Source organism: Lonchura striata, chromosome 3, assembly GCF_046129695.1.
Source record: "Lonchura striata isolate bLonStr1 chromosome 3, bLonStr1.mat, whole genome shotgun sequence".
Classification (NCBI taxonomy): Eukaryota; Metazoa; Chordata; class Aves; order Passeriformes; family Estrildidae; genus Lonchura; species Lonchura striata.
In genome coordinates, this window is record NC_134605.1 from 52973294 (window position 1) to 52996013 (window position 22720).

General features: G+C 41.9%; 1 protein-coding gene across 12 annotated transcripts in view; it reads right to left on the minus strand.

The window, feature by feature from the left end:
• The window catches only part of HIVEP2 (HIVEP zinc finger 2), a 136417-nt gene that overhangs the window by 74745 nt on the left and 38952 nt on the right, over nucleotides 1–22720 (minus strand). For 2 of the 12 annotated variants that reach the window (XM_021553150.2, XM_021553148.2), the window contains exon 3: nucleotides 839–900. The exons of 9 other annotated variants lie outside the window; for them this stretch is intronic. The gene's annotated coding sequence lies outside the window, so the exon portion shown is untranslated. Of the gene's footprint in view, nucleotides 1–838; nucleotides 901–10038; nucleotides 10234–22720 lie in introns of those variants that run through there. One more of the 12 variants, XM_021553153.3, reaches the window with a different exon arrangement.

Consider the following 22720-nt stretch of genomic DNA (forward strand, 5'->3'; position numbering starts at 1 on the left):
AGGAGGTAGAATCCCACTCAACAGGGTTTACCTCATCATGTCAAAAGGAAAGTGGTGCAAATAACCAAGAACCCAAGAGAGAGATTCTCCAGGTCACTGCCTAAGACAAACTCCCCAGGAATGGGGATGCTCAAGCACAAGGAAGCATTGAGGGTCCACATCTGAGCTGCTCATGCAGAGGGCAAGGAGAGCTGATGGTTGTGCATGCAGCATCTTGTAATAACGAAGGTTATCAAAATTACAAGATTCACTAGATTGGCTGCCTGTGATTGCTGCATCTACAAATGTTCAGTTTCACTTCTCAGACTTATTCAAATCATCCAGCCCCCATGGGCCTGCAAACCTGAGCTGCAAGTCTGAATACAGAAGGGGATTTATTAAAATACTGCTGGTGCATCTAACCATGACAGAATGCTAAAAGATGAAAAAGTAATGAAACACACAGAACATTTCTGAGCCCCAGATTATGTTTGGCCTGGATCCAGTGGACACGCTTGATATCCACTGGCTCCCCTATTACAAACTTATCTCCCCAAACTTTGATCCAAGGCCATCACAAGAGCAGAGAAGCGCAAGTATCTGTGAGAGTCACTTATTCCATTAGTCAGAAATCAAAAATCAAAAGAGCCACTTGAACCACTAACAGAATGCAAAAACTCATCACTTCCTTCAGAGAAGGGCAAAAGACCTTGCTTGTAATTGTTGATTGGAACATATTCCATGGCAGAAAATTTCTGGACTATATTTCCAGCTCTTAAATAGTTCTGTGGCTGGACTCTGGCAAATGGTTTGAATTTTTTATGCTTTTTTGAAACTGTAATAAAACACACATACCCACCTCACAGAATAGAGGCTTCATCAATGTTCCTAACTCACTCTCAGCTTCTTAAGTAGACAGTCCTGCAAAAGTGCAGAGCACCATTATTTAGATTTGATTTGTTAAAAAAAAAATCCTGTCTATGACTTCATTGGGTTTTTTTTAATAAGTATTTTCCAGGTAGGAACAATTTTGGATGCAAAATCAGCATCTCTGCCTGGAGACTGGCCTCAGGCTTCTGCCTCATGCATATGTGTACATCACATTCCTACATCTTCCACAAAACAGAAAGTGAGTCTGTGAACAGGTCAGTAGGACACAAGATAAGCAATGTACATCTAAATCTGAATGCAGAACAAACTAAAAATGTTTTTGATTTCTAAGAACAAAACTCTTTCCTAAGAACTTCGTTTCTTCATGGTCTCATAGTCTGGGTGCAATGTGTAAAAAATGGCTTTCTGAGGCACTGTGGTGTCTTCTGAATCACTGCCATTACCCGAGAAAACCCCAGGAAGTGGTTTGGATGAGAAGCTGGACCCGGCTTGCGTAGGTATCAGCTGATGTCAGAGTACACACAGCAGAAAGCCCTAACAATATGGACATTGTGAAACCAGGAATAACCTCTTATCTCCTGCAGTTTGGGAAATCATTTCTAACCCAGTGACTACAGAGCTTAGCAATAAGTCAAACAGTAAATTATTCACTATGCTTCCTAATTAATCTCCATTTCAGGCCAAATCTTTGTATGCCCATAAAAACATGAAGATCTCCAGTGAGGGAAACAACAGCATGAGCTTTTGGACCTCCTTCTGCAAAGCAATTCGTTTTTCCATAAACAGTTACTATTAAGCAAGGACAAAGCAACAAACCAGACAGCCATCTGTGTAAACCAATTTAAAAGGATGGTGACCTCATAACATTTTTCAAACTAACGCTCTCCATTTAACTTCTGCCACCCCGTCCTGCCCCAGCAGATGCTGGGTTTGAGCAGGTCCTCGGGTGAGCGCAGTGCTCCTGCTTTAGGGAAAGCTGGTACTTTAAAGCCACAGTGATTTTAAACCCGTGAAAAGAGCATGTCAATGAAAATACCTCGGCATATATGGAAGCAGGGTAACCTTAGCAGCTGCCCACGCTCCCAGAGGGTGTTGCCACAAAGGTCTGTGCTATGTTTGCCAGCTGAGCTTCCTAGAGGTATGAGGTCAAGCGAGCACAAAGGTTCAGGCCACTGATGGTAACACAATCTCTGCTGAACTGTGTTCTTTCTTACGACCCAGAGAGAAGCCAGAACAAGTACAGATGGCAACCACATTAGAAAAGAAGGCAAACTTGATAGCCTTAGAGCAAAACTTATGAATCCACATACAGCACAACTATCCTGTGTGTGCCCAGGATGGCCATAGCATCCCCAGCTCATTCTGCCTATTTAGATTTGAATCCAATGGAGCTTCAGGCAAAATATGCAAAATAAAATACCAAGCAGAACACCTACAAATAAGTGCAAGTAATAAACACCCAAGGACATGTCTCGCACAAGCTCACCTGCAGAACTGTTTTTTATTCCATTTACTAAAGTCAGTCACAGCCACACAAGAGCTGAGAGCAGAGTGCATCAGATGATGGTGACATCAGACCATTGGTAGCATAACAGAAGAAGTGCACAAACTCATCTACAAGGGCATATGGACTACAAATATTTCAGCTTCAAAGAAGGTAACTGAAAGAAATGCATATTCTGTATAATCTCTTTTTATTTCCAAACATCAGAACAACCATATATAAATTGTATTTCAAGTGGTGGAAGGAAGTGGATGCTTCTCCATTATATAAAGATGACATTTTTAATCTACATAGTGTAGACATAGTAAAAATTACCTTCCACAATGCCAAGGTTTGTTACATGGACTCTTTTCTTTAGCCTGCATTTTCAAAGAGCCATTACTTTACTGCCACAGCGCCTGATGTTTGTATACCTGGTATTTGTGTTTGCTTTAAAATAATGGCTTTGAGGTGAAGGTAACTTGCTCTTCTGACCCAGTACGTAATTGTACAACTGTTTGTGCAGTAATAACCCATGGTACACATAAAGTGACAGTTCTCTAATTGGCATTTGCTGAACACAAGGGCACCCTTTGCAAACACAGTGGCTTTTTTTATTGGCAACCTCTTTAATTATTTCACTCTTCCTAACACAGAATCTCCTTTCTGTCGTTAGAGAAGAACAAACCGTTCCTCACCAGAGCCACCGTAATACTATATATTTCTTAATATGTATCACTGAATACTATTAAAGATTAGCCTTAAAAGACAGAGTAGTATTAACAGCTGTCCTGGGAATTTGTTCCAGAAAACGGAACACTTCTGACCTTTGAGTCTATGTTTCAGTGGCTTTTTGAGATGCTTCAGAACAAAAGTTCAAGCGGCATCTCCTTTCAGTTTGTCTCATCTTGGTGCATGTTAAAAGTGAGGACAGAAATTCAAGAGAAGTCTGGCTGTTGCTGCTTTCCCTTGCCTTCAGTTCTGCCGTGTCAGCTGATGCTGGCACATGCAGCATATTTCTCTGCTTCCTTTGGTTTTGTCTTTCCTTGGTCGCTGCTTTGAGCCCCTACCCAGACATCTCCACAGTTCTCCTGTCACTGCCATGTTACATAAAAACTCAGAAATGGCTTAGGAATCATTTAAATCTGTGCTATCTTGGCAAGCAGCTAATCCTTGAAGCAAATGCTACTTACACAAGCGAGTGCCTGCATTTCCTACCCTGTTGTGGAGATGTCATGCCTCATCTCCTAAGGCTGGAAGAAATGCATGACACTTTGTAAAATAGCTCTGACTTTCCATTTCTACTATATAAGCATCTTGTTATCTGTTTTTATAGGGAAGGAAAATGGAAAAGGGAATTCCTGGAAGAGATTACAATTGTCAAACTGGCTTTTGATATCTGTTAAACAGCTGAAGCATTAATTTTTTGGCGGCACTGTCAAAAGCCTATGAGAGCTTCCTGACTGAAGTGGAGGAAATAGTACATTTAGTTCTACTACAAGCTGTACTTTTTTAAAAATCCATAGGAAAACAGACTCATTATTCATTTTTCTGTTAATATGTGGTTTTTGCCCTGCAGTTTCAGTAATACTTTTTGTAAGACCTGGCACTCTCAAAAAAGAACTGTAACTTAGAGCTAATGTTTTAATAAACTCTTGTTTATACTACAGTCACACCAGAACAAACAAAATACAGCTACAAATGACATTTTTATAGGAAGTCAAGAAAAAGATTCATGTGTCTGAATATTTTAGTTACAGTGCGGTAAGCATGACTATTATTTCCTGTAAAACCAAATTGTATCTTTAAAGAACTGGAAGAAGGCTACCATGGGAATAGAGCATGGATATGACTTGGGCCTCTAAAGAGCAGCTGGATATAAATACCTTACAATTTAATGCAAAACTCCCATCAAGTATTCTGAGAATTTTACAATGGAGCAATGGCAAGATATGGCCATGAGAAATGTTTGGAGTCTTCAAAATACCACCATGCAGGATTACTGCAAATGCCTCCCTCTGTGGTAAAACTGATGAAAAACTTCAGAAAAAAGGTTTGCAGTGAGAAGGCAAGAAAACTGCCATTTTAAAAAAGTGGTCTTAGAATCTCAGAAATTAGACCAAAAAGGAAATTAGCGAAGTCTATTAGGTCATATTGTAGCTACGTAAGAAAAATCTATTAGTATGTTTTTCAGCATTTTGTCCAGTTCACTTTTGAGTTGCTCAAACTAATCAGGTCCTCTAGTTTCCATCAAGAAAATAGGCTTTCACCATAATGATTTTTTTCCTAGTAGTCAAACTAATTCTCCTTTTGCTCATTTGCATCATTTTACTATTTCATACCTCTTTGAGACATTCCCTTCTAGGTGATCTTGGCTCTGGTGCCCCTGTATCAGATTTACCACTGATATCTAAGTTAATAGCAATCAGGATATAAAATGCTAAACTAAAAAGAGCAACTGACCTTGTGATATGCAGTCTTGCTCCCTCTGTAACCAGTGGCAAGCTTCTGCTTGCATGAGACCTGAGCTCCTGGTCTAGTGTGAAGAGGGTGGAAAATCACTACCTCGCTTCTAAAGACAGGCTGTATTTCATCAGTGCATGGCTCTGAGCTTTATGGAGAATGGAGAGCTAGCAGCAAAGTAGCCTCAAAAGGCTCCTATTTTCTTTATTCAATGTGATGCTCCATTATTTGGTTATACCGAGAAAATTTGGTTACTATCACTTTTCCCTACATATTAGTGAAAGACAGTTTAATGAGTTTTCTGTTTCTTAGTTGTAATAACCCCTTTTTCATTCCCAAATTGCAGACTTCCAGATTAGGATATCTGGCTAGCCTTTGTATAAAGAAATAGAATTCCTTGAAGGAGAGAAAGGATTTTCACACCGCAGATTGTTATCCTACCTCCCAAACAAAGGAGACTGATTTTGTATCTCCTCTGTCCCTGAACAAAGATGGTCCCAAGCAGCACACAGAGCAATCCTCAAACATTCATTCACTTCCCAAATCAAAAGGATAAATAAGTGTGCAAGAAGAAGAGTCTATCCTTGAGGATGTTGGAACAAGTTTATAAAAGCAAAATGAATAAATGGTAAGGAAATTAATTTTTAACTTAGTTGTTACTATTTTTAACTAGCAGGGTAGCAACTGGCAATTGTGCTTGAGAAAGACTGGTTGAGTTTTTGGAAAACTCCTCAATGCTAAAGGCCTGTCTGCAGAGGGACAAAAATGTCATGAAACAACAGACACTTGGCAAACTCCTCAGCAATCTGGAATAAGTACCTTGTACTGCCCTTGTGTTATTAGCTATTGCAGTATCATGTAAATCCTTCATGACAGTGCCATTTTTTAAGTGCCACTGTACCATCAGGTGTCCTGATATCATGAAGGCTCCTGGGGAAGTCAGTGTGTGGTATCTCTTTCTTGCCTCCTTTACAGCAAGTTTGCAAGTCAGGATGTCCAAAAGGCCAGGATGTGACTCAGAAAAAATGTAACTTGGCTTAGAAGGAAGCTTCTTCCCTCACTGTCTCTATGTAGTACAGGACCTCTTTATCCTGGATAACCCTGTCTATTACCCACTCTTGTCTCAAGATTCATATCTGTCTTTTCATGTGAGAACAGGCAGCTGGTAGGGAGTGCTGGTGGCTGCAAGCAGAAGGACAGGGACACTGGGCTGAGTCACTGGCAGCTCACCACTTGTTGAGCTGTTTGAGGTCCTGCAGGAAAAATGCTTACTTTGTGACACTAAAGAGAAATACTTCCAAGAGCAAAAATTGCTACAAAAACTACTGCTCCATGTAGAAACAGAAAAAGAGACCAAGAAAAGACTTTGCCACAGTTTAGAGGAGTTGGTGCCAAACTACTGACATAACGGAGGGACCTTCCTGTCTGCTGCAGTACACAGCCTTCAGCAGTATATTCCTTCTGTCTTCTGCCCATGTGCCAACAAACAGGTGGATTTCATTCAAATTAAATGTTTGATGCCAGGGTAACATTTATAAATCTATGAAGTTACTGACAACCTAGTCCTGGATATCCAGCAATCTTATTAAAGTCACTGGCCACTTGCAGGGAGGACTGAGCTGATAACTAAATGTCTCAGGACCAAGGTTGTCAAGCACAGAACACTCAGGAAGAGCTGAAGTGTATCTGACTCCATTCACTCACATTACTCTATACAGTACATTACTGTATATAGTAATACCAAAAAGATGGAAGGCTCTTTATTCACTGGACCAAGTGGATTTAAAAAAATTATATTCACAAAAATGAAATAACTTTTTTCACTGTTCCAACTTTTCTTTTCTTTACACTGCATTTTTCTTATATCATTTTACTGCATTATTTTTCTTCCTCTTCACTTTTGTTACGCTATCACTACAAATATGAGCAATGTTTAGGAGTAACTCTGTATTTTTCCCTACAGAAAAGTAATGCCTAAATGAAGTGATGGCTAACCTTTATTTATTCCACGATATCTGAAGGAGTAAAACCCAAAACAAACCAATGAAACTATACAAGCTATTGCTCACAAAAACTGACCAAAACAGCAGTTTCCAAGCATCTGTGAATTAGTTCACTGATTTCAATTGGACTTTACAGAAACACAAAGATCACTTTGAGAGATGAAGTATTTATGACTATAAGAGATGATTTTGAATGAAAACAAACAAAATATACCATGTCCCCTGAAAATGTCAAATCACACTTTGCCTCGTATTTCAGAGTATTTTTACAGAGTATAGCCAGCTCACACTAATAACGTATATTTATTTGTGTTTATGGTTTTACTAATGAATGAACAGCACTGCCTGCTCCATACAGTCACTCTTCAAACAAAATAGTGCCATTAAAACAGTGGGCCATGGCAAGGTGAGCTTTCTAATTTTTTTCTCTTCTTTCTATTCTAGAGCACCTCTTTACACTCCAGAGGTTTTAAACTCTGAGAATACTTTGTGTAAAAATGATACAAGACTATTAAATACCAACTCATGACCCTCAACAAATACCCAACACTACATCAGCTGTACAGAGTGTACAGTCATAGATTTATCAGGTGGGAGAGGAGGAAGAGAATAGAATTGCATTTAATCTTAAAACAGATTTCAGACTGAAGCCCCAATATTCCTGTGTCAGATCTAGTCTCCGTTTTCGCCTTCCAGGTATGGTAATTACAGTCCTGTGCCCACTGGGAACTAGTTGCACACTGAAACACCAACACACTTTGCTGGAGGAGGAGAGTTTGCTGATGGAGATATTACAAGATGCAGCAGTGAATACTCTGACTTTCAGTGAATGTACAGTATCCCTTGCTTACAACACCTATTATTTTAACTAAACAGATCACTATCTGGTTAGCCATGGTGCAGGGTGACTTTCAAGATTTTAAAGTCAGATGTTGAATAAATGAAGGCTCTTCTGGAAAAACAAGGCTTTAGCTACTGTGGTCATCATTCTTCAATTCAAGCTGTGCCAGCAGAACTTGGTGCCTGCACTTAGTGAAGGCAACAGGGTACAGGCATACAGACCCAGGCATCCACGGGGCGTGACTTCACTGCAGGGCCAGCACCTAAATTAAGTTTGTCCCCAGCACGACATCTCTGTCACAGCACACAGGGAGGTACCTACACACCCTGCCACATGCCAGTTTGGATTTCATCCCTCTGCCTTGGCCTCAGTGCCAAGCATCAGGAAACGGCAGGCAACTCGCCAACACTTTTTCTTAGAAAACAGCAACCCTTTCTGGAAATGTTCTGAAGGTTTGAAGAGTCTTTCTGGAAAGGTGGTAATGCTGAGCTTTTGCACAAATACTGTAAATGAAAGCTACCCCAAAATACTATCACTACCCTAAAACATGATACCCCTTAACAATGGGGGCAAATGAGGTCAATATTAGTGAAAAGATATTACTGTGCAGCCAGGCATTTTGATTCCTAGAAAGCTGAGGTAAATGACACATATAGTAGCATCAACCAGTTAGCAAGCTTTATATTTGCAAAGCACACCCTAGGAAAATGCACTGATTTTTAATGCAAATTACTCAAGATTCATCAAACATTTTTGTGCTCAATCTTTTACAGATTTTGAATTATATAACCAGTTTGTCATGAATCCCAAAATCTTACTGAAGTGACTGAAAAAATATAAACCCAAAAATAAAAGGAGAGTATATACTTCTAAATCACAGTTCAATGAAGACCTTTCCATTCCCTCCTCTCCCCGTCTTGATTTTCCAAGCCTTTTTTTAATTGCCGCTTGTCTTCCTACTGCTTCTGCAGAATGCAATTCTTAACCAGCACTCAACTAGCCAGAGCAGATGAGGAAACTCACTTCAGAACCAGTCCGTGTGTTGGACCAGGCACCTGTCTGAAGGGACAAGAGAGGTACACACAGCCTGTACTGCTGAGAGCGAGGGCATGCATGCCACGGCAGCGCACACCTGTAAGCGCTGTGTCAACAAAGGCACAGACAGGGGTTAACTGGCTTCTGCAGGAAGCCTGGTTTCATTCATTAACTACGACCTCTGGGCTAGTACATGCGGAGGAGGGAACACACAGGCGAGTTCAAACAAAGCTCCTGTTTTCCCTCTGAAACTTTTCAAGTCTCAAAATCTCGCACACAACTCAATCCGCTGTCACCTGAATGAAAAACAATAGCAGGCACTCAAACAAGTAAGACCCGCATGAGAGTTCGCTAGCCCAGCCTGTGCGGAAGGCCACCTGCCAACAGGAAGAAGTGGTGAGAAGGAATTTGGATCCAGCTGCTATCCTCCCTCAGCCAAACAATGTCGCACGATAAACAGCATTAAGGATTTTTTTTTAATCCTCAATCACACTGAGAGCATCTATAGTTGTCATTTTTACTCCCTGGTTACCAGGAGAACGGCTTGAGAGATTTCTTTGCACAAGTTCACAGACAACCAATCTCTTGTTTCCTATCATAGCTTTATCAAAGGGATTGAGACAAGAAGAACAGGAGGGAAAGAAGAAGAAATGACAAAGTGCCTCACTGTAGGGCTGACTCAAGCTGCTAAATTCATCACAGGTAACACAGAAAATCTTGTAGCTGTCTTGCAGCACCATTTCGCATGTCAGACAGAAAGGCAGAATGGTCATAAAAAGAGGAGATAACTCAGTATCTGTAGTCCTTAATTCCTTAAAATGAAGTACCGAACGCCAGGAAATGAGCTACGACTGCGTGCTCAGTGGGTCACTGTGGCAGGTGCAACTGAACCTTGAGACCACGCAGCCTACTTGCACCTTCAGCTTTAGCCCAGGCAGCACCTGGGTGAAGCATGCCAATAAATCCACTCGCTGATGATGGTTACAAAAAGGGTTAAAAACCAACCAGACTGCAGCTGAAAATTCCACAGTGTTTCCCTCCACAGAGCTGCAAACTGCGCGTCTTCCTGGTTTCAAACGAACGGGAAAGCTGGCCATAAAGATCAGCCGGCTGAACACATGGCACCGCCAGTGCCACCGGCGGGCACGGATGGCTGGAGAGCCGGGAGAGCGGGAGCATCGCGGCCGCCCGGCGCTCCTCCGGCGCGGCCGCTTCCCGGCCCCCGGGGACGCGCAACTCGCGGCTCCGCGGCGGCGCCGGATTCACCGCCTCGCCGCCGAGGAACCCCCCTCTCCTTCCTCCCCGCCCCAGCCCCCGCTGAACACCCAGGATCTGGGTACTACCTGCATTTATCAGCAGAGCCATCCCGTGCCTTCAGTCATTCAAGGAATTTAACAGCCTGGAAATTCCTGTTGTCCATTATTTGAGGTCACAGATAAAAGCTAAACAGCAGCCGTGACTCCCATCAATCATAAGTCACTCGCTGATAGAGCGTATGGTAGGAGACCTACTGATGTAAGCTAGTCACCAGAGAAAATACCCACTGATGACGCATATCCAGGCACAAAAATAGTTACAGGGCCCCCAAAGGGATTATTCAACAGCCTACATTTAGATATTCCTTCAAGAGACCCGCAGTCAATTTGCTGCTATTAGATGGCTGGGGAACATTGAAGTTTAAGTTTCCTCAGCAGACATAACCACAAATAGCTGGTTTAAATAAGCTACTGCAATTACAAGCTGTTTTGTAAATTTTAACACCGCGTTATAGTGACTAAGTCTAAACAGAACCACTGGCTAAAAAATCCTGTATAGCCTTTGCTCTCAATATTTACCAATTCCTCCTGCATATTAGCCAGCAATGAAAAGAACAATTTAAAATTAATTCACAAATGTTTCAACTAAGCCCCTCATGCCAGCCTAGAGCAATGTTTCTTTATGATAAAAAACCAAAACAATATATGCAAAACGGTATGGGATATTTTGGTGCTGCTTAAATGCTATCTGGATCAACTTTTGCCTTAATTTTTATCCTTCTTTAGTATTTGGCTCTGTACTGCACAAAAAGAAAAACACAGAAATAGTTAAGCTTTCTTGCACAAATCAAAACCATTTAAAGGTAAGTTATTGCAACATGCAAAACCAAGTACAGTGCACCCGCTTTGAGCAGGGGCTAGAAAGAGGATCCCCAGAAATCCCTTTGAGCCTAAATTATTCTGCAATTCTGTGCAGCTGGATTTTTTGGCATTAAAAACATAATCCTCTAAATTAACCAATCAACTGATAATCCTACAATATTCCTGCCCCCTTCAACAGTTTCGGGATCCTTCTCATGCTCAGACAGCAAAAAAACTTAGTAGGCTATAGCTGAGCCTACTAACACTGCTGATCATGAAACACTGACTGTGCATTTACGGCAATATTAAAATCTTTAATAAAATAATATTTTATTCTAACATCCAACCCCCCTTTTTGAAAGCAATTCTGGTGCTCAGGAGTCTAAAATTTACTGACTTTTTATTGCACATTTAGAATCTAAATATAGGAAAATATTTTATGGCTCTGATGCCTATTTCATTGACATACTTTTGGAAAGCATTACCTAGACAAACAAATACTCAAGGGCTTATAGTGTTTACCCTGCAAAGCAGGAGAAGGAATTGTCTCAGGTTATGAACTTCTACCTCACTTTCTTCATCTGTGATAACATTATTAAAAGTAACACCAAAAATCATTTTTAGCACAACTGTTTCATAAAGTCCTCATGTTTCTCTTATGCATCCATATCCTGCTAGTCCACATGGCCTAATTTAACAGCCCAAAGAAGAAATATTGGTGCCCTCTAGCTGATTTTCCTCACCAATTTCATGCAGACACTGAGCAGCAGTTTCTCTTTTCTCTTGACATTCCTGGGTCTTTCACTGGTACCCCCAAAATGCAGTGCCCTGGAATAAAATGAGCCACTTCCTACAGAAGATATAGGAATCAAAACACTCAAATCCCTTAGGGCTCTCAACTGTAGGAGCTCTTTAAATATCATAAATGCTGTGAAAAACAGGAGAGATATAACTGCGTTCAATACCACCTTATCAAGAACCGGTGAAGCACCTAAATATACTTTGTAGCAAGTCTGGACATTCCATGGGAAAATACAACCTGCAATTTTGTATGAAACACAGGAAGCCCTTCACCCATTCAGAAGTAGTGCAATTGCCCTCCATCAGAAGCCTTCAAAAAGCTTGTAAGCCTTTCATTATGTCCTGCCACACATTCTGAAGTTAGTAGGTGATGAATCCATTTCACAGCTCAGAGCCCAGGACCTCCCTTTTGCCATCACACAAGACTCGGCGAGCAGGGAGAGCTTTCCTCTCCTTTCACTCTGATGTCTGTCAAAGGGACAGACGCCCCATTCCACCCTCCCTGTTCCCATCCCCTCTTCCTCCAGCTCCTCTCCTGGAGGCTGAGGTACCACTGAGGTACAGGGCCTCATCACCTTATAGCTGCATGTCCCTGTCCAGCAGGGACGCAGCAGGAGCACATCTCCAAAGCTGGGAAAGCCAACCAGGCAGGGATGCTAACACATACTTTGAACACCATCTCCAGTGTGACAGGTGATGTCAACAAAAGTGTCCAAATCCCAAAGAGATCTCTCCTGGCTGGAGGAAAACCCCTGCTGAGGAAGGGCTGTCTCAGGAAATGCTGAGCCTGAGGTGGCAGGCAGCTGCCTGGCAGCTGCCAGAACAGCTCTTTGGCACCTTTGAGTGAGTGCATCTGCTCTAAGCCCCACCAGCAGCCACTGGCTGCCCAAAGGATGCAAGAGAACAGGAGTCTGTGTGGAAAGCAGGGTTAAAGTTCTGTTCTCTTCCTCCTTGTCCAGCTAAAAGGGGCAGAGGTTGGCTGGAGCTGGCTGTCTCTGTGCATTTAATTAAAGGCATAAACCTCTGTGGAGAACTCTGGATGGCCCTATTAACCATTAATCACATTAAACATAGAAGGGAGATCAGGATTTGAAGCTCAAAATAAATACTGTGACACAGACTAACTTCTAGGATTGCCTTCATAATCCTCAAAAGGTCCATTTGAACCTTGATTGGGAAAAAGGATTTTGCAGCACATACTGTGTATTTCTGTGTTTGAACAGCAATTGTAAAGCAGAAACTGCTTAAATGTGTGGGAAGCATCAGGCTGATCCTGCAATTTCCAGCTATCTTTATAAAGCTAACTTCCCATGTGCCATCTGCCTATTGGAAGACAGAATGGGTTAATCACAATGGCTAGGCATTTTGGAACGGTCCTAGGGCTCCATTTCTCTAGCACCTTACTACAACATTCCAGCTAATGCTCCTTTCATATACATCTCTAGGGAAAGGATGCTACAGACTCAGTCAATACTCATTAAGCGGTTGTAATCCAAATCTCTACATCAATTAAAAGATGAAGGGCTTATTTGAACATGGAACAGTCAAAACCCTTTGTTCACATAAAATATGCATTTTACACCATTTGAAAAGTGAAATTTTTGGCACATTTCATTTTTTGGCTTGCTTGGGGTTTTTCTGTTGGTTTTTTTTGTTTAGAATTTTTTTTTTTCAACCAGCTGTTGGTTCTGCCAGTTCTCACGTAGGAGACCTAGAACAAGGCTGGTTTGTGCCAACTTCTTTTCTGGAAGGCAACAGACTTTTCAAAAGACTGATTTCTTGAAACATAAAAGAACCCAGAAAACCCTTCAAGAGAATAGGCACAGATGTGGTAATGTTACAGATGGGCAGTGGAGGTTGCGTCTCCAGGATAAAAGGAGATATGGTAGAAAAATTAGGATCTGGCAGGAGCAGCTTTTGCTTTTTACAGTAAAAAAAACCATGTTGCATTTCAATACAGAGAAAATATAATGAAAACAGGTGAAGGACAGAACAGGAATCATGGTTACAGTGGTAACTAAGTATACCCATTTAAGTAAGTCTTAAAGAGTGTAGAGATGCCCTGTTATCACAAAACTTCATGAAAGTTTTAAAAATGCTGTGTTTGAAGTAGGAAGCTGATGAATTATCCCTTACTGGCCCAGGAGCATCCAGTTTTGAATAAACATTAATGTAATGTAGGAATATTGTTTATGAAAAGAGACTGAGATTTCCAAACAGACAGGAAGAGAACACCTCACATTAGCAAATTTTTATTTGAAATTTCTATGATTTTTTAAACAAGGGGCAATATTAGAAAATATTGGCTCAGTGAGGATGGGATAGTATGGTGCATTTAGTCGCCATATCACACAACATTAGATAAACCAGGACACTGATGTCAGAAACATAAATATAGTTCATGCTATTCTCAGTCTGTCTGCCCATCAGTGCCTTTCTCTCACTGCTAGCATTGGTAAAACAGGTAATATTGATTATAAATAAAAAAAAATTAAAGTATTATAGAAGCACAGGCGTCTGAGATTACATATTGATTTTTCTTTATTTGGAAGTAGGACTCTGATACCTCTCTTTGCATTCAAGTATCCCTGAAGAAATCTAAGATGGTAACAAAGGATGATGGTGGTAGGTAGCATAGTTAACAGTAAATTACAGAGTTTATATCAAAGTTCTAAAGTAAACCAAACCATAAAACTAAAGAAAGCTATTGCCTGGGCGCCTGAAACTGAGTTTTCTTGAAATAAGAAACTAGCATTTGGTAGCAATAGCCTTGTCTGTGTACAACCCTATTCCAAGATAATAACTAAAAATACTTTAAGATCTATTCTTTACCAAAATTCCTTTAAAGTATTTCTACAATATATTGATAAAAAACAATAGTACTCTCAGTGGTTTGTTCACATCATATGTATGCCACTTGACTTGAAGGGATCAAATAACATTAATCATCAAAACATGACAGATTTATTCTATATATTATTCTATAGTTACTACACTGGTGGATAAGGAAGGAGAGAGAAACTGATGTCATTATCTTGCCTTCTTTAAGGTCCATGATACAGTCTCACACAACATCTCTGTCTCTCTACACTGGGGAGATAAGGATTTGATGGCTGGACCATTCAATACAAAGGGAACTGGCTGGGTGGCCATAGCCAGAGAGTTGCAGACAACTTCTCAATGTCCAAATGGATCTGCATCAAGTAGCGTTCCTTGTGGAACCTTACCGGGACTACTTCTGTTCAATGTCACAACTAATGATATAGTGGAATTGAGTACACCCTTAGCAAGTTGGCAGGGGACACCAAGCTCAGCGGTGCAATTGACAGTCTTGGTGGAAGGGATGCCATCTCTAGGGACCTTAACAGGCTTGAGAAGTGGGCCACTGTGAACCTCATTAAATTCAACATGGCCAAGGACCTGCACACAGTTTGGGGCAACCCTAGTATCGGGACAGACAGGGAGTGAATGGTTTGAGAGCAACCCTCTTGAGGGCTTGGAGGTACTGTGTGGTGGGTTGACTTGAAAGTCCACCACAGCTGCTCTGTTACTCCCTTCCTCAAATGGACAGGGGAAAACAAACACAACAAAAGAGATGAGGATGAGATCACTCACCACTTACCATTACAGACAAAACAGACTTGATGTGGGCAAAGAAGTTTAATGTCTTGCCAAAAAAATGCAGAGTAGAATAATGAGAAATAAAACCAAACCTAAATTTCCCCTCACCCTTCCCTTCTTGCCAAGCTTAACTTCACTCCAGACTTCCTCTACCTCCTCTCTGCTAGTAGCGCAGAGGAGTGGAAAATGTTGTGTTCACTGCCACTCCTTCCTCCTCAGGGGGTCACAGCCTCCTTCAGGCATCCCAATGCTCCAGTGTGGGGTCCTCTACGAGCTGCAGGTGGGTGTCTGATCCTCTGTAGGCTGCAGGGACACAGCTGCCTTACCATGGTCTGCACCCCAGGCTGCAGAGGAATCTGCTCTGGTGCCTAAAGCACCTCCTGCCCCTCCCTTCACAGGCCTTGGTGTCTGCAGAGTTGTTGCTCTCACATGTTCTCACCCTGCTCTTCTCTGGATGCAATTGCTGTTGTGCAGCAACTTTTTTTTTTCCTTCTTAAATCTGTTATTCCAGAGGTGTCACCTCTGTTGCTGATGGTCCCAGTCTTGGCCAGGGGCACGTCCATCTTGGAGCCAGCTGACATTGGCTTCATTAAACACAGAGAAGCTTCTGGTAGCTTCTCACAGAAGCCACAAGTAGTAGTAGTAGTTCCCTGGTACTAAAACCTTGCTACACAAACCCACTACACTGTTAGTGGAAAAATTAGATATGACCCAGCAATGTGCACCTGGAGCACAAAAAGGCAACTGCATCCTGAGCTGCATCAAAAGCAGTGTGACCAGCAGGTCAAAGGACTTAATTCTGTCCCTTTACTGGGCTCCTGTGAGACCCCACCTAGATAACATATGCAGATCTGGTGACAATGACAAGTCAAATCCAGACCTGTTGGAGAGGATCCAGAAAGGGCCACAATGATTAGAAAGCTGAAGCACGTCTCCTATGAAGCCAGGCTATGAAACTTGGGGATATTCAGCCTGAAGAAGAAAGCAAGCTCTGGGGAGACCTTACAGCAACCTTCCAGTACCTACAGGGGACCTATAAGAGAGGGACTTCTTACCAGGGTGTGAGGTGATAGGACAAGGGGTAACAGTTTTGGACTGAAAGAGGGTAGGTTTAGCTTAGACATAGAGAAAAAAATCTTTATTGTGAGGATGGTGAAGCACAGGAATAGATTTCCCAGATGTGGATGCCCTGGAAGTGTTCAAGGCCAGATTGGATGGGTGTCTGTGCTGTGTCTGGGCAATCTGGTTTAGCGGAATGTGCCTCTGCCCATGGCAGGGGGGTTGGGATTCAATAATCTTTAAAGATCCCTTTCAATTCAAACCATTCTGTGACTATGTAATTCCAGTGCACAACACTAGGAGTACGACAGAAATACTGTAAAGCAAAAACAGAAACAATGACTGCAAAGAGCCTATTCTGAAATGACATCTTTTTCACTTTGATGTTTGATTGCAAATCAGTAAAAACAATCTTCATCCACAGGTACTGCCAATAAAAAATTAATTTAGAATGTATACCCACTTTGAACCCCATCTGGAAAGGGAAATACAGAGAGAGTGACTAGGGGTCACCAAAACTGGGGACTGGGAAAGGGCAGCATAGGAAACACCCCTGTCTTCACTTTCTCCATCCCTGAGCACTGTGATAACCCAAGATCGTATTTAAGTGTTAACGACCTCACATGCACACAATCTGACCTGCCCTTGAGGATGAAGTTTCATGCTTCAGTGAGGTCAGTGCAGTAGTAAGCTGCCACCCAAGAGGGGAGGATGCCACTTTGCTTCTTCCTCTCAATGCCAGCTATTTGCTCCTGCGAGCTCTAGTTTGCCTGTGCCCATAGGGAGCCAATCCAAGGTGCTCACCCACCAGAAATCCCTGGCTATCCAACAGCTCACTACCTGCTCAGCTGTCCAAATCAACCCAGGGTGGGCTGCAGAGGGCAGGCAGAAGGAGCAGCCCCTCAGGGTCACGAAACCACAGCCAGGACAGTGGGAAACCTTTCCTTAATCTCCAACCACCTGCCCACTGAGAATCTAGGCCAAGGAAAAGAAAAGCTGACTTCTCAAAGTTGGGAGGCACTTCAGACATTGAAGCAGACAACTTCAGCAGGGACCATCAGAGAGCCAGCAGGGCCTTGAAAGAACTGCAGGGGGAAGAAAGGAGAATGTCCAAACCATGCTATGCAAAGGAGAGAGACCCAGCTTGGCTGGTCGCTGCCACCAGTACCTGCCAAGAGGGGAGATCACCCCAGAAGGTGTATTTAGCTCTGCGCTGATTTGTTTACTAGGCTCATTGAAGCCCAAGTATGCCTGATGCTTCAGAAATGCCCATTTGGGATATTTTTCAAAACCTTTCTCCATTTTTTCCCTTTCTGGCAAACTGCACAGATTAAATCCATTAGTAGTTTCCTCTAAAACAGGTAGTTTCTTTCCCTCTTGAGAGGTTTTTTTCATATTGCTCAACAATCAAGGAAAGAACGCAAGGATCAAACCCATAAAGCATTCTTAAAAATTCAATTTATTAAAAAAAGTACAATTACCAAATCACATTTCTTAATCTTTTATATTTTTTAAACAACACCAAAAAAAAAAAAAAACCAAACAAAAACCAACCAAAAACAAAAACAAAACTATGACATCTCATAAAGACTTTTCAGGGATTCTCCTCAAAAGACAGTTTCACTTGTTAGTTATACCCAATTCCTCTCTTCCTGGACTCTCTCAAACCACCAGCTATTATCTCTTATCTCTGGAATATGTTAAACTATGAAAAAAGCATTGTCTTGCCAACTTGGCAGAAGAAGAGGGGAGATAGCGCTCTCCTTGCTCTTATGGGAATGCCTACTGAAATGAAAGTTTTTGGGCTGCTCCAGTTTATGGACTGATTAATATGACTCCTCTTACTGTCATCTCCTTTTCCTATGAAAAGTTCAAAAGTTCAGTTAGCAACAATCTGATGTCTTAGCCTGTTACACAAGCCTCTGGGTTATTTAATCAAGAAATTAGACTTCTACAATGCATAGCAGTACACTCACTGCAGACAGACTGGGAACTGTTGCTAATTAACCAAAATGCCAACATACAATTATTTATTATATTAATTAATTAAAGCATATATAAGCAGCCTATCTGTAAGAAACTAGATGCAATCTCTAACAGACTTCCTGCTGATGTGCTGCTGCCAGTTTCTCAGCGCAACTGTGGCCATTCCTAATTAAATAAATAATTTACCCTGGAAGATTTCATTGAGTGCCAGACACAAGCACAAGGGCTGGGTGAAAATAAATCACTGTCGGCAGCATGCCAGTACTTGTTCCTAAAATCTACGGAAAACGGCTACTTCCCTACAGCAAACATTTTGCCTAACCATTCTGCACTGTTTAATTGATCTCTGCAATAGCATGATAGTAAAATTGCCTCCATTTCCATGCATTTTAAGTACTTCATGTTCTTTTTATTTCATTCTCTTCACATTTGCTGGCTTTTTGCATCAGTTGTGCAGCTTCTCACACAGAATCATCTTTTAAAAAATTTATTAATTTAGGGTCAAAGTCTTTCTCAATACCAACTCTTGGTATGATGCTGACCCAAATCCAAACATGTTAATGTTCTGAGTCTATCACCATCCCCTGCTTTGATTTCTACCATACTCCTATCAAATTCAAGTTACTTCCTTCTCTACCAATGTCCTCTTATCAGTATACATAAACCCTGCTTTTAATGTTTAACATTTACTGTGCTACACTGCTATTTAGGCATTTTCATAACCACAGAAAAAATTAGGAAAATTCCCACTTTGTGCTGTGATGTCAATCTATTTTAAAACCTATTGCAAGATACCACAATAAATATTATGGTGTAACTTCAATACCTGACAGCAGTGTAAACATCAGCAAGTTTTCCTGGGTAATCACAAGCATCTCAATTATCCAGATACTGTCTCAGCAAAAGGGCAGCCTGACTTACAGTACGGTCAATGACTTTCTATGCATTAGTAATTTTAGAAAACCTAGACAGGAAAAAGAGTCCTTGGTTGCTCCTTCACAGAAAATTTCTTCGTACATTTTTGTGGTGAATTTATTGTTCCTGTTCGGAAGAGTTTAGGCACTCTGGGGGGGGTCTGTGCTCACCACTGCCTGCCCCATGCACCAGATCCAAAACGTAACCTCCCGGTCTTTCTGCTAGGTCAGGTTTCAGTTGCTATTCCCCAGTCTTTCAAAGAATTTGTTTTTTTTTCTTGCAAATTTTGGCAATCAGCATGTGACATTTCTAATATAAAAAACTGATTAGCATTTCAAGAAAAAGCCAACCACCTTGATGGGGCTGCTCCCCTGAGGAAAGAATGAAGGGAACACATTCTTCTCTGCATACACTTTACCCTAGAAGGCACATAACTTCCCAAGGGCCTCCAGCATTTCACAGCTCCCAAAATTCTGTTCGACCACCTACCCACTTTTTGGCCAACTGGCTGACCCAGAAAAGCAGCAGAGAAGCAGCAGCCACTGCAGGGAAGAAGAAGCAAGCACAGCTTTGCAAAGCAGAACCGCGTGGGAAGGAGCTGCTCTCTGGGCACAAAGAGGGTCAGCTACAGCTTGCCCTGGAATGAGCAAAGCAACAGGGGTCAGACCACAGAGGTCATGAGAAGAATGGACAGGGAAGAAAGAGCACACCAAGGGAAAGAGCTTTCTTCTTCTACCGCAGTTAACTCCCCTAAATTTCCTCCCTCCTCCTGGTTCCCCAGTTTCCAAAAATAACCTATACAAAGGCAAAAACTGCAGAGGCAGGGAGCCTTAAAAGAGCTGCAGTTGGAAAATACAAAAAGGTGGCAAGGGAATTTATTTAAAAGAAAAAAGCCCAAGAAAAAAGAGACATGCTCTTTTTGGAAAAGAACAGTGACATATTTTAGCATGAAGCCACTTCAGCAGGGATGTAGGTCAATAGCTGAAACCAGCACCTGTGGGGTCTCAGGTCCTGGGGCTGGTGTGGGCAGCCAGAGGGGCCCAGAGGTTGCTTGGCCTCTCCCCAGGAAGCTGGAAAAGGCTTGGGCTGGTCTTGGTCCCTCCTGCCCTCACATACTGCAGCTCAGCAAATGGTTCTTCTTTAGGCAGTCACTATTTCATGTTTCTGGTATCAAGCAGATGCTTGACATTTGGCCTTAAAAGTAAAGGCACCTTAATGTGGAAAAGATCTCTTAATGACTAAGAGAGCCAAGAGCAAATATTTGCACCCAAAGAATTCAGTTCCTCCCACATCAAAGCAACCTCCTAGAAAACTGATTATAAACAAATTAAAAAACAACTAGCATGCCTATCAAAAATAATTATTTTGCTGCTGGCAAAGAATTAAAGACTCAGAGGGCCTGAAACAAACACTGAGGGTTAAATTTGATTCCTAATTGCTAGACTGGACACCAAGGTGAGAGAGGGGGGAAAAAAACTACTCCTGATGTGCAGAAACGTTTGTCCTGTTCACATGGCATCAGTGGGAAGGATGTGTTCCTCTAACTTAGAAGTTAAGTCAGGTACAACCTGAGAGATTTGGGGTTACACTAACATCAGCCATCATAATTTCCACATCACACCAACTTTGATTTCAGGAGGATTAAAGCACTCCAAAGCCACATGAAATTTTTTTGTCTCTGCTTTTCAGCCCTGATTAAAATAAGCAAGTATCAGCATATCTCTGCATCACTACAGTGAGATACAGGAACATCCCTCCTCACTCTGCCAAAAGCAGCAAGGCAGTGCTCACTGTCAAAAGGACTGTTTTCACCAACATCTCCTTCTTGTGCCTTTTACCACTTGCTTTCTCTGTAACAGGAAAAATTATTAAGGTCTCTAGGTCTCTCCTGTCCCCATGTTTTTACCATGAAATACTACCACATACTGCAGAGTATCTCAGAGACAAGTGCCCAGAGAACCATTCCTCTTCCTGTACAACAAACCCACTGTTTTGAATGAACATTTCTCCACCTTTGCAGACATTTGTTATCTTCTTGCATTTCAGTAATGACATTCCAAAAAGTCTGGAGAAAATTGGTAGCTGGCTCTGAGGAAGAAATCTAGACTGATGCCCCAGCTCAGCCTTTGGAAGTTGCATGGCCACTGTGGTGGTCAGCCAGGGTTGAGCCTCAGCCTGGCACACACTGGTACCACTGCCCACAAAACAAACTGTTTCAGAGAGAGGATGTTTCTCACCTTGGTGGTTCTCAAGAAAAGCTTAAAAATATGAAGCAAACACCACTTAAGTCTTTAGAAAAGCAGAAGCAGAAATGGCAGAAATTATTTGGAGGTTTGGAGCTTTGGATAGGGTTTAAATCTCATAATTTCTGATCTCTTTCTTCCCTTTTGCGCTTAAGTAATCATTTTCCAATGACACAGCTAGTGATGTCAATGAGTTGTCCCACAGCAATCTTCTTCAGCCTTGTATCAAGATGGAAGTCACCACAATCTCAGAAAACATCCCCTGGCAAGCGATGGCTCTAAGTGGGCCAAGCCATGCCTCCTTCAGAGAAGTAGCAAAGCTGTTGAGAGAGCAGCATTTTTAGGAGTGAAGTTTAGGAGAGTGGGAAGAAGACAGTTTCATACAGCCTTAGCTGTTTTTCCCAGCAGAGCAAAGCTTGAGAAGGAAAAACACCACAAGCCTCTCATCTTCTCTGGCTTGCCACAAAACAGGGGTGTGTTTTTCAGAAGGATCCTCTGAGTCTGACACCGAACTTAGCTCAACTGACATGAAATGTTAATGTTTAGGAACAAGGTAGGTGGAGAGGAGGAGGAAAAAAGACATTCATTATTTGATGCAGAATTCATTCAGAAGCTTCTTTTCCACAGCCAGAAATAAAATTTCCATTCAGCTCTTTACTTCTGGTAGCCTAGATAGCTTGAACAACTGGAAGAGGGATCCAGAGGGAGCCCTTACCCCTGCCTGCATGGCAACAGCCCTTCCTCAGACACCTTCTGAGAGAAGCAGGCACATTTTTATGACTGTAAGTCTTCAGATAGAGGATGAGCAATTTTCCTTGGGAACATTCATACTGGCTTTAGGCTTCCAGAAATGATGTACATAAAAGATCTGTCTCAAACCATCCTTTCTGGTGCCTGCAGCAGCCTCCCAGTATGGCCCTACTGCTCCTCACCAGCCCCCAAAACTTCAATAAGAAGAAGGTCACAAGCTCTTGGCGCTACAAACTTAGCAACTACTATTTAAAATAGGCTGGACCATGGTATGAAACTCATCCATGTATTTTATGTGTTTTATGTATTTTCTCCTCTTCATGCCAATCTGAATTCTTATCCCACTCTGTGTATTTTCATTTTCTTGCTCTGCTTTTTGTTTGGTTTGGTTTTGTCTACATTACATCTGAAACCCAGCTTCTCCCTCTAGGCACCAGAGGTGGATCTCTTTCTTTCCTGTGCTCTTCCCAGCCCCGTTTTTCCTCTGATCATCCTTCTGCCTTTGCTCTGTTTCCTTACTCTTCCCATCCTTG